This window comes from Hyla sarda, chromosome 5 (genome assembly GCF_029499605.1).
Source record: "Hyla sarda isolate aHylSar1 chromosome 5, aHylSar1.hap1, whole genome shotgun sequence".
NCBI classification, from domain to species: Eukaryota; Metazoa; Chordata; class Amphibia; order Anura; family Hylidae; genus Hyla; species Hyla sarda.
The window spans coordinates 228290653-228303379 of record NC_079193.1 but is presented as its reverse complement, the minus strand read 5'-3'; the positions used below and the strand labels follow the sequence as shown (position 1 = coordinate 228303379).

At 41.7% G+C, this 12727-nt stretch overlaps 1 long non-coding RNA gene across 1 annotated transcript in view; it reads left to right on the top strand.

The window, feature by feature from the left end:
• The window catches only part of LOC130273849 (uncharacterized), a 37869-nt gene that overhangs the window by 12468 nt on the left and 12674 nt on the right, over positions 1-12727 (top strand). Inside the window, exon 2 of the long non-coding RNA XR_008844141.1 lies at positions 5251-5311. This is a non-coding gene — a long non-coding RNA (uncharacterized LOC130273849). The remainder of the gene's footprint in view (positions 1-5250; positions 5312-12727) is intronic.

Sequence of the window (12727 nt, the reverse complement as noted above, 5' to 3'; positions counted from 1 at the left end):
CCCGTCCTCCTATCCCGTCCTCCTATCCCATCCTCCTATCTCGACCTCCTATCCCGTCCTCCTATCCCGTCCTCCTATCTCGACCTCCTATCCCAACCTCCTATCCCGACCTCCTATCCCATCCTCCAATCTCGAGCTCCTATCCCAACCTGCTATCCCGACCTCCTATCCCTTCCTCCTATCTCAATCTCCTATCCTGTCCTCCTACCCCGACCTCCTATCCAGACCTCCTTTCCCATCCTCCTATCTCGACCTCCTATCCAGATCTCCTATCCCGTCCTCCTATCCCGACCTCCTATCCCGTCCTCCTATCCCGTCCTCCTATCCCGTCCTCCTTTCCCGACCTCCTATCCCGACCTCCTATCTCGACCTCCTATCCTGACCTCCCATCCTCATATCCCGACTCGTAATATGTGTACCAGGTATTGAAATAGCTCCAGTCGTACAGAAATTATATGGGAACATACATTTCCCATTGATTTGCATGGGACTTTAAACAAAAACCCTGACCCTCACAAATGGGGGTAGTACAGGGTCAAATTAAGTATCCTATATTTCAAGTGGACGTATAAGTAACATGTGACCAAGTATTATAGAAATATCTCCAGCCGTTCGGAAGTTATGCAGTAACATATATTTCCCATTGACTTGCATGGAACTTTAAACATAAGCCCCGCCCCTGGCAAATGGGGGTGAGTAAGGGTTAAATTACCTATCCTATGTTTGTTGTTGACATATAAGTAACATGTGTGCCAAGTTTCATGTTAATATCTTTAGCCGTTTGAAAGTTTTTGTGGAACATACATACATACATACATATATCCATACATACACACACACATACTCGTTGAGTTTTATATATATATAGATTACAGTAGAGCAGGGTGTAAGCATATTCGATTAATAAAAATGAAAACAAATAAACATCAACAAAAAATGACAAAAAAGTCTACCCTAAAAGGGGTGCTCCAGGGAAGTTAAGAAAAATAAAAATGCCTCAAAGCCACCACAATACCTGTTCTGTGTCCCCTGTAGCTATCCATGTGATTTTGGCAGCTCTTGTGGTCCCTGTTGTCTCCTGAATATTCTTTTTCTTTGCTTGCAGCCCAGACTACAACTCCCATAAGTCAGCCAATTGCTTTCACTGTTTGTGTGTGACACTGTACAGGTCTTTTCTTTCAAACTATCCCTCGCCCCAGCAATAAATCATGCTATGGTGTGAATGGCAGCAGTCAGTGATAAGATCTACAGCAGGAAAAGAGCACTGTTATGTTCTTTGTTGGGAGAGTCTTCACTGTGCTTCTCCTCACACAGGTGGTGGAGGGAAGGTGTGCCTGTGAAGACAGAAATCACATGGTGTTTGTCTTCCAGGAGGGCGGGGGCTAGGTCTCAGTGAGGGGTTTGCACAGAGACAAGCAGGATCTCAATATGACATTTTTTTCTCTCAGCTCAAAGAGGAAAATTGCTCTATATAGCTAATGAATGATATTTAGACAAATAAATAGGTTGGTGAGAGGGAAAGGATGGGCTATGGGTTAAGTTCCCCAGAGTACTACTTTAAAGGGGATATATACAGGGTGGGCCATTTATATGGATACACCTTAAAAAAATGGGAATGGTTGGTGATATTAACTTCCTGTTTGTGGCACATTAGTATATGTGAGGGGGGAAACTTTTCAAGATGGGTGGTGACCATGGCGGCCATTTTGAAGTTGGCCATTTTGAATCCAACTTTTGTTTTTTCAATAGGAAGAGGGTCATGTGACACACTTATTGGGAATTTCACAAGAAAAACAATGATGTGCTTTATTTTAACGTAACTTTATTCTTTCATGAGTTATTTACAAGTTTCTGATCACTTATAAAATGTATTCAATGTGCTGCCCATTGTGTTGGATTGTCAATGCAACCCTCTTCTCCCACTCTTCACACACTGATAGCAACACCGCAGGAGAAATGCTAGCACAGGCTTCCAGTATCCCTAGTTTCAGGTGCTCCAGAATGGGCAAAACAAAAATTGAAACAGGACCATCAGTTTACGCAGAAGATCCCTCAGTTTACGCAGAAGATTTTGTTCAGTGATGAGGCAAACTTTTATGTGAATGGTGAAGTTAACAAACAAAACCACCGCAATTGGTCTGACACTAACCCACATTGGATAGATCCCTCCAAGACTGTTGGAACACAAAAATTGATGGTATGGTGTGGTATATGGGTACAAAGGGTACAAGGATAGTGGGACCATTCTTCATCAATGGAAACCTCAAGGCCACTGGATATGCGAAATTACTACAATGATGATGTGTTTCCCTCTTTATGCACTAAAACTGGCATGTTTCCTGAGTTTTTCCAGCAAGATGGTGCACCACCACATGATGGGTGTCAGGTCCGAGCATTCCTAGATGAACAGTTTCCTGGAAAGTGGATTGGTCGTCGTGGGCCAGTTGAATGGCCCCCAAGGTCTTCCGACCTTAGACCCCCTTAGACCCCCTTAGACTTTTATCTTTAGCTTCATCTAAAGGCAATTGTCTATGCTGTGAAGATACGAGATGTGCAGAACCTGAAACTACGGATACTGGAAGCCTGTGTTAGCATTTCTCCTGTGGTGTTGCTATCAGTGTGTGAAGAGTGGGAGAAGAGGGTTGCATTGATAATCCAACACAATGGGCAGTGTAAATAACTCATGAAATAATTAAATTATGTTAAAACCAAGCACATCATTGTTTTTCTTGTGAAATTCCCAATAAGTTTGATGTTTAACATGACCCTCTTCCTATTGAAAAAACAAAAGTTGGATTCAAAATGGCCAACTTCAAAATGGCCACCATGGTCACCACCAATCTTGAAAAGTTTCCCCCCTCACATATAATAATTTGCTACAAACAGGAAGTTAATATCACCAACCATTCCCATTTTATTAAGGTGTATCCATATAAATGGCCCACCCTGTGTATATAAATCAACTGGCTCCAGAAAGTTAAACAGATTTGTAAATGACTTCTATTAAAAAATCTTAATCCTTTCAGTACTTATGAGCTGCTGAATTTGAGTTGTTCTTTTCTGTCTAAGTGCTCCCTGATGACACCTGTCTCGGGTACTGTCCAGAGCAGAAGCAAATCCCCATAGCAAACCTCTTCTACTCTTCTAGAGAGCACTGTTGCCAGACAGAAAAGAGCAACTCAACTTCCGCAGCTGATAATTATTGGAAGGATTAAGATTTTTTTTATAGAAGTAATTTACAAATCTGTTTAACTTTCTGGAGCCAGTTGATATAAAAAAAAAAAAAAAAGTTTGAATGCCCCTTTAAGGTCATACAATGTATTGTAAAAAAAAATTTGCAAGTGAACTGGACCTCACACACATCAATGGTATCTATCATTATTAATAATTTCTGAGAGCTAATCCATAGCACACTCTAAGGACTATTTCATACAAAAAATACAGTCACAGATGCAAGTCCTTGAGGACCAGGAATCCACTGGTCCAAAGTATAGTTCCAAAATCCAAAGCGTTAACTAGGGATATAAAAATGTCCCAAATGTTACTCCTCCATATGATAAATGCTACATTTCAACCCCTTGCTTTTTTAGACTTTAGGCGGGGAGCTATACTTACTTGGTCCCGTTGCTCCACCCATAGTGATGCCCCCTAGGCGTGACTGATCCTTAAGCAGATGGAGCAGAGTGGTTATGTGGGCCATCAATCATGCCGAGGGGACTTCACTACAGCCGGAGCAATCGGACCACGTAAGTATAGCTCCCCACCCAGGGGCAGTGGGAGAGACATTCATATCCTCTCCATCCTTGGGGATGGTGAGGTTAAAGGGGTAGTCCGGTGAAAAAAGAAAAGAAAAGAATTTCCTCTGTAGTATTCAGCAGCTAATAAGTACAGGAAGGATTAAGATTTTTTAATAGAAGTAATTTACAAATATGTTTAACTTTCTGCCACCAGTTGATTTAAAAGAAAAAAGGTTTTCACCGGAGTACCCCTTTAATGATTTTACCATAAATAAAGTATTGCCATGTGTTATATATGGTAAACTCTAATGCGTGGTTCCCTTTAAAAGAGAAACAGAGCAACATAAAATAAGAGAGCTATCTATTTGAAAGAAAGATCAACGCATAGATAACAAGATAGTAAATACAATATATGTAGATCCTTGTTGACACACAGAAATAACACAAATTAACAGATACAGAAGACTTAGGAACATAGAACTGTCCAAATGAGAAAGCCTGCAGATGAGTCATTTACACTTGTTTAACAAGAACAGCTGAATCTTGTTGTGTTTGGAGCTGATAATAAGATTGGTGGAGGTGTCACTTTTGCGCTGCTTTTCTACCCTTGATGTTTTCATCACTGCTTAGAATTAATTCTGTTCAGCAATACGCAATACAATGCATCTGATTAAAACTACTGTGGCAAAATGAAACCAAAAAGATTGCACATTTAAAACCATTGTATCTAATTTATTTGAAAACAAAAGTCCAAATTTGTGTTTAATGACAAGACATTCACGCTGTGTTTGGAGCTCAGAAAGCCATTTTCACTATGGTCTGTGTATACTAAACAGCACTAATGTGTCTTATAATGTCACTAATAAAAAAACATAAACAAGAAATGCATTGTCATTTTATGTACTATATGGCGCTTTACAAGGCAGTGATACTGATAAATGAAGCTGTGTAATCACTCTGGATTCCTTTGTTACATTTCACAGTGTGAAAATAGCTTGATCTCAGCGTGCTACCGGGAAAGAAATAAACAAGCTTTCTCTATTTTCTCCATCAATCTTTCCTTATTTTTATAATTAAAGCCCTTTCACACTTCATGCCTGCAAAAAAATAGAAACGGGAAAGGCAAAAAATAATAAAAGCTTTAAAAACCAATTCTACTCCTATTTATCAGCTCTGGTTAGACGGCTGGAAGACTGTTCCTCTACGATTCACAGCCTTAGTTTCAAAAAGGGTCTCATTAAAATTTACTTTTGCCTGCCATTTTCCCCTTATCGTTGGCTGTCTTTTTATACTTGGTGATCATTAGTTATCAGCATGAGGCTCAAAGGTATATCTAGCCAACTATGAAAGAATGACACAGTCTACAATAATGCCTTTGAAGACATTTGTCACATACTCTCCCTACAGTAGTCTCATTAATGTTCAAACTAGCTGTGTGTTTTTTTTTTTTACATTTATGCCTTTTCTACCCTCGTTTTTCTCTAATTAGCTTTTTTCGTTTCCACCATTGCAGTTTGAAGGTGAAATAAGTGGATGTCATATTGAAGAACCCCAAGGCCGTGATAATCAGAACAGTTAGTAACTAGGAATCATAAAACTTTTACTTACAATGTTTTTCTTTTTATACATTACTTAAAGGGGTACTCCGCCCCAAGACATCTTATCCCCTATCCAAAGGATAGGGGATAAGATGTCAGATCGCCGCAGTCCTGCTGCTGGGGACCCCGGGGATCGCTGCTGCCGCACCCCGCAATCATTACTGCACAGAGCGAGTTCGCTCTGTGCGTAATGACGGGCGATACAGGGGCCGGAGCAGCGTGACGTCATGGCTCCGCCCCTCATGACATCATGGCCCGTCCCCTTAATGCAAGTCTATGGCAGGGGGCGTGATGACCACCATGCCCCCTCCCATAGACTTGTATTGACGGGGGCAGGCCGTGACGTCACGAGGGGCGGAGCCGTGGCGTAACGATGCTCCGGCCCCTGTATTGCCCGTCATTACGTGCAGAGCGATCTCGCTCTGCGCAGTAATGATAGCGGGGTGCTGCAGCAGCGATCCCGGGGTCCCCAGCAGCGGGACCCTGGTGATCTGACATCTTATTCCCTATCCTTTGGATAGGGGATAAGATGTCTAGGGGCGGAGTACCCCTTTAATTGTATTGTGTTTTTTTCACTGTTCAAGATAAACTGTTTCTCTACTGCTACTACTGCAATGTACAGGTGTAGTCAGAGTCACCCTGATGCATTATGATATTGTACTGCAATGCTGAAGTTGAGATACGTTATCCTAACACATTGCACAGACCTACTTTTAACATTACTTCTACATTACTAGAACCTAGGATGCTATAAAATAAGTAAATATAATAATACTAATTATTATAATAATCTCTGGTGCATTAGTGTATTCCAACATGTAAGGTTAATGCGCTGTGTTAACCTTTTTAAATCCTCTGTATATGATATGGAAATATTTTAGGAAGTACTGTGCAGCACAATACACTTTAGTCATTTAGATACTAAATTATAGTTCAACCTATTGCATTAATGGCATTAATACAGATAAAGGTTAAAACAAAAAACATGTGAGGTGTGTCCTTTCAGCTAGTATTATTATTAAAGGGATTGTCCAGAATTAGGAAACCATGGTTTTCTTGCTGGTTGCCACATCAAATCAGTGAAGTTAAAGGGGTTATCCACCATAAGGTGATTTTAGAACGTACCTGGCAGACAGTAATGGACATGCTTAGGAAGGATCTGCGCTTGTCTTGGGGCTAAATGGCTATGTTGTGAGATTACCATAACACTGTGGCTAGCTGTTTGTGAACTGGTATTTCTTGTTTGACTTTTCTTTTTTTGACTACAAATCCCACAATTCCATCTTCCTCCCTCCCACACATCAGCCACCCCACGCATTGAAACATAAATGAGCTGCATCCATTCAAATCAGTGCTGTTTTCAATCAGGGTGCCTACAGCTGTTGCAGATTGATCTCTCTCACCAAGCGATCAGTCCATCCATTGAAGCAGACAGGCTCCCTGTCATCAGCTGAATAGTGAGTCAGGTCTTGGCTGCATTGCAAGCTGGGCAAAATCTGAGACAACAGTCATTTTGTATGCTGGTAAAAAAAAATATTGAGGTGAAAATCACAGAAGAATTGTGAGAAAACCGTCACACACAGGTACAGACACTATATTATGAACTACACTAACTTTACAGCCCCTGTAGCATAGTCAAATAAAAAAAAATCCTGGAATACCCCTTTAAACTGTAATACCAACCTAAAACCAGGTATGGCACTTTTATAGGAAGAAAGCAGTCATTGCTTTCCAAATCCGTAGAATTTCCTTAAATCTCTGGATTAATGATTCCTAACATGGTTTAGAGCATTGTGCTGTAGTGATACCAGGTGTAGAAAAATTGCCCCAGTGTTAAAGTATACTTTATGTACTCATGGGTACTCTGTGTGCATCATATTCTCCACTAGAAACAATGCATGTATGGTGAATACTTTGGTAAGATGCAATTTAGCATGGCGCTTTTTATTTTTCATTGATTCTCTCAGAACGTATTTTCCTATGTGCATTTGTGCATTAGGCTTAAAGGGGTACTCCGGTGAAAACCTTTTTTCTTTTAAATCAACTGGTGGCAGAAAGTTAAACCTATTTGTAAATTACTTCTATTAAAAAATATTAATCCTTCCAGTACTTATTAGCTGCTGAATGCTACAGTTTGCAGTGCTGGGGACTTGGGTTCAAATCCCACTAAGGACAACAATGAATAAAGTGTTATTATTATTATAACGTCAGCAGAGAGAACTGTGGCCGTGATGTCATCAGAGAGCATTCCAAAAAGAATAGAATTTCCTCTGTAATATTCAGCAGCTAATATGTACAGGAAGGATTAAGATTTTTTAATAGAAGTAATTTACAAATATGTTTAACTTTCTGCCACCAGTTGATTTAAAAGAAAAAAGGTTTTCACCGGAGTACCCCTTTAAGTAAGGAATAATTCATACAAGCGGAATACACTTTATATTAGTCCCATACTTAAAGTACCAATAAATGTGTTGGATCATAACTATACTGAAAAATCTTTCCAAACTTTGTTTTAACATAGTTTTTCTTAAATGGGCACTCCTGTCTGATAGTACTCCTCTGAGCTCTCTCCTGTCTGATAGTACTCCTCTGTGCTCTCTCCTGTCTGATAGTACTCCTCTGTGCTCTCTCCTGTCTGATAGTACTCCTCTGTGCTCTCTCCTGTCTGATAGCACTCCTCTGTGCTCTCTCCTGTCTGATGGTACTCCTCTGTGCTCTCTCCTGTCTGATAGTACTCCTCTGTGCTCTCTCCTGTCTGATAGCACTCCTCTGTGCTCTCTCCTGCCTGATAGCACTCCTCTGTGCTCTCTCCTGTCTGATGGTACTCCTCTGTGCTCTCTCCTGTCTGATGGTACTCCTCTGTGCTCTCTCCTGTCTGATAGTGCTCCTCTGAGCTCTCTCCTGTCTAATAGCACTCCTCTGTGCTCTCGCCTGTCTGATATCACTCCTTTGTGCTCTCTCCTGTCTGATAGGACTCCCCTGTGCTCTCTCCTGTCTGATAGCACTCCTCTGTGCTCTCTCTTGTCTGATAGCACTCCTCTGTGATCTCTCCTGTCTGACAGTACTCCTCTGTGCTCTCTCCTGTCTGATAGCACTCCTCTGTGCTCTCTCCTGTCTGATAGGACTCCCCTGTGCTCTCTCCTGTCTGATAGCACTCCTCTGTGCTCTCTCCTGTCTGATAGCACTCCTCTGTGCTCTCTCCTGTCTGATAGCACTACTCTGTGCTCTCTTCCATCTGATAGCACTCCTCTGTGCTCTCTTCTGTCTAATAGTACTCCCCTGTGCTCTCCTGTTTGATTAGAAGACTCATATGTCTACCTGTGCTTCCATAGCATAGAAAAATGCTTTTATTCTCCAGGGCAAATGATCAAAGAGGCATGTCTAAGTCCCTAAAGGGACGTAAGCCCAACCCTGTTTCCAGATCTTGCACCTTCAAACAATGGTTAAATGGGCACTGTCATTAAAACTAGTTTTTGCTATTGCACTCCTTATGGTAAATAAAAAATCTTTCTAATGTACTTTATTTTATTTTATTTTTTTAAGTTTTCTGTTTTGTGCTTAAAAAGGCTGCCACTAGGTGTCTCCCTACTTGTCCTGAGCATATTTCCCCCTGTCTCTTGCACAGACTTTGGACTCCTGCTGACCTCACAGAAGTAAAAAAAATTAGGAAATGCAGTGTGGAGTGCTGAGGGGGGGGAGGGGTGTGCAGCCTTAGCCAATCATAGTTCTATCTCACACTGAACTGTTCTGGGCTGTGTGTAGCAGAGTGGGGAGGAAGTTCTACCCTGTATGGCTTCAGATGATGTCACGCCTGCTGGGGAACAATTTCAGTCTGAGAACCTGACTGAAATTGAGCAGAAAATACAGAGCAATATTAAGGTAGAAAACTAAAAAAAATAGAAAAATAAAGGTAGAGGGTGATGGGAGCAGTGAACTGGGAGGATTATAAAATGTAACCAGCTCATGACAGGTACTTTTTAAGCACAAAACAGGAACAAGAGTTTATGTACAGAGCTGGAAGGTAGGCCCTGAGTTTCAGTCAAGCAGGGGCTGGGATGGATGGGGGCTATGAGGTGTTTTTAGCCCCCAGCACTTCTGTTGTTATGGAAGGCAGAATGTGTCTTATTGCCATAACAGCTAACAGTGTCAGTAGTTTGGATCATGAATTGCAGCTGACAGATTGAGTCCCTTAAAAAACCCTTAATCAAATATTCCAGGAGCCTCCAACACGCTTTTATTCTGTGCAATACAGTACATACACTCTACACTCAATACTGTTTTCCTGTTCCACTGTGAAGGAAAACTACAAGTCCAAGCATACCATGACTGGCATAGAATAGTAGTTTTCCTTACAGCTGGGAAGAAGTATTTCTTAAAAGTATAATACATAGGGCAATTGTTGGCTGAACAGGCTGATACTGTCCTGTGTAATGGACATCAGAGATCTGCCAATGATTGAGCCAATGCTCGTTTGGCAGCTGATCGCATCTTTTATAATATCACTAGCTGAATACCCGGCGTTGCCCGGTTTTTCCTTCCTAATCCTTGTTGGGGAGGAAAATAAACAAAGGAGGAAGCTTTTGACTTCATATCCCGTCCTCATATATTGTTGTCATATCCCAACCCCATATCCCGACCTCCTATCCCGACCTCCGATCCCTTCATCATATCTCAACCTCATATCCCGTCCTCACATCTCGTCCTCATATCCCAACCTCCTATCTCGACCTCCAATCTCGACCTCCTATACCGACCTCCTATCCCGACCTCCTATCCCGACCTCCTATCCCGTCCTCCTATCTCGACCTCCTATCTCGACCTCCTATCCCGACCTCCTATCCAGGCCTCCTATCCCGACCTCCTATCCCGACCTCCTGTCCCATCCTCCTATCCCATCCTCCTATCCCGTCCTCCTATCCACTCCATATAACCCAACCTCCTATCCCGTCCTCCTATCACGACCTCCTATCCCGACCTCCTATCCCGTCCTCATATCCCGTCCTCCTATCCCGACCTCCTATCCCATCCTCCTATCCCGACCTCCTATCCCGTCCTCCTATCCAGTCCATCTATCCCGAACTCCTATCCCATCCTCCTATAGCGTCTTCCTATCCCGTCCTCCTATCCCGTCCTCATATACCGTCCTCCTATCCCGTCCTCCTATCCCGGTCCTCCTATCCCATCCTCCTATCCCGTCCTCCTATCCTGACCACCTATACCGACCTCCTATCCCATCCTCCTATCCCGACCTCCTATCCCGTCCTCCTATCCAGTCCATCTATCCCGAACTCCTATCCCATCCTCCTATAGCGTCCTCCTATCCCGTCCTCATATACCGTCCTCCTATCCTGTCCTCCTATCCCGGTCCTCCTATCCCATCCTCCTATCCCGTCCTCCTATCCCGACCTCCTATCCCGACCTCCTATCCCATCCTCCTATCCCGACCTTCTATCCCGTCCTCCTATCCCGACCTCCTATCCCGACCCGTAATATGTTTACCAGGTATTGAAATATCTCCAGCCGTACGGAAGTTATGTGGGAACATACATTTCCCATTGATTTGCATGGGACTTTAAACAAAAACCCAGACCCTCACAAATGTGGGTAGTTAAGGGTTAAATTAACTATCCTATATTTTAAGTGGACATATAAGTAACATGTGACTAAGTATTATCGAAATATCTCCAGCCGTTTGGAAGTTATGCAGTAACATATATTTCCCATTGAATTGTATGGGACTTTAAAACATAAACCCCGCCCCTGGCAAATGGGAGTGAGTAAGGGTGCGCCAAGTTTCATGTTAATATTTTTAGCCGTTTGGACGTGATGCTGGAACATACACACACACATACACACACACACACACACGTGGAGTTTTATATATATATAGATTGGCTGCACATCACCCCATGTAAACAGACAATGCGCTGTCGACAATGATGTAAGTGATCAGTCATCATTAATTAAGATATTGAGCTATTCAAGGGCACTCGTACACACAACAGATCCTGAAGATGCTCCCACCCTTCAAGAAAATTATTAACCAGTTTGAAGCTGCTCTAGCTGACTATTAAAGAAAAAAACTACTTTCTTTCAAAAACAGCTCACGTCTGTCTCCAGGTTGGGTGTGAAGACAACCTGGAGACAGACGGGGAGAGGTTTTTGAAATAAAGTAGCTGTGTTTTTCTATTTCTGTATAACCCCTTTAAAGGTAAGGACATGGTTTGTATTTGCCATTTGTGTGCTTATTTTTCTTTTTTCTTCATGTTTTCTTATTTTGGGTTGACGTTATAAAGGGCTTCAGAACCAGTTTCCAGATTTCCATAGGGTTATAGACTTAGCATAAAATGGTTTTGATGTACAATGGTTTTCCAGAACCTATTTACTGTATATTATATGCTAAGGGACCACTGTACTTGGATTGAGTCACAGCTATCAATAGGGTCCAATGGGATCAGAATGTGGTCTACTTCTTTTAAATATGTAAATATTGACCCTAGAGATCAGTATTGAACTCTCCTCTATTAATTTGCTTTTTAATGGTCTTGGAGAGGAATTGCAAGTAAATTTCAATATTTGAAGATTTTACTAAACTCTGTAAAGCAATGAATACAGAGAAGGATAATGGGTGTGGGGATGCTGAAGGCTTTGGTAGAGAAATGTCAAATGAAGTTTTTGTTGACTAATGTAAGGTTATGCACATGAGGTAAAAAACTAAAACAAATTCTGCAAATGTAAGTTTGCGACAGTGCGCATCAGGAAAATCCGACAAACCAGACATTGCATCTTAAAAGCCAGAAAAGGCGCTTGGTGTGTCGCAAATAGGGCTTGGTCGGACAAAAAAAAGTGGAGTGGCTTCACAAACCAACCTATTTACTATTGAATTCACAGGAAATCCTGTGAATAAGTGGCTGGAAGTTTCCACCTAGAAATAGCTAATCAGAAAATGTTCCTGACTTGTAAATCTGTGAATCCTTATAGTACATAGACTGGATTTCTGGAAATCTGAAACAAGATTTCACACTAATAAAAACCCAATACTATTGTGTTGAACCACACATAGGCCCTGATCTACTATTGTAAACCCGACATGTTTTGTCGGGTTGTATGCCAGAATTGAAAAAAACCCAACCAACTCTCCATTTTACTGAGAAAACTTGAAAATTGGGCGTGGCTGTTGGAAAAGGGGCATGTTCACTAAAAAGGGGCACGTCCCCAACTATTTTCAAAAAATCCCAACATATTTACTAAGGTTTCAACAGAAAATGTGGTGGATTTGAGCTGAAAAGACCCATAGATCAGAGCAGGTGTAAAAAGAGCAAAACGTAGGGAAAAGTGGAAAATGTAGGGAAACCTTGGTAAATACAGTGGAAAAATATCTGTTGGGGAAAA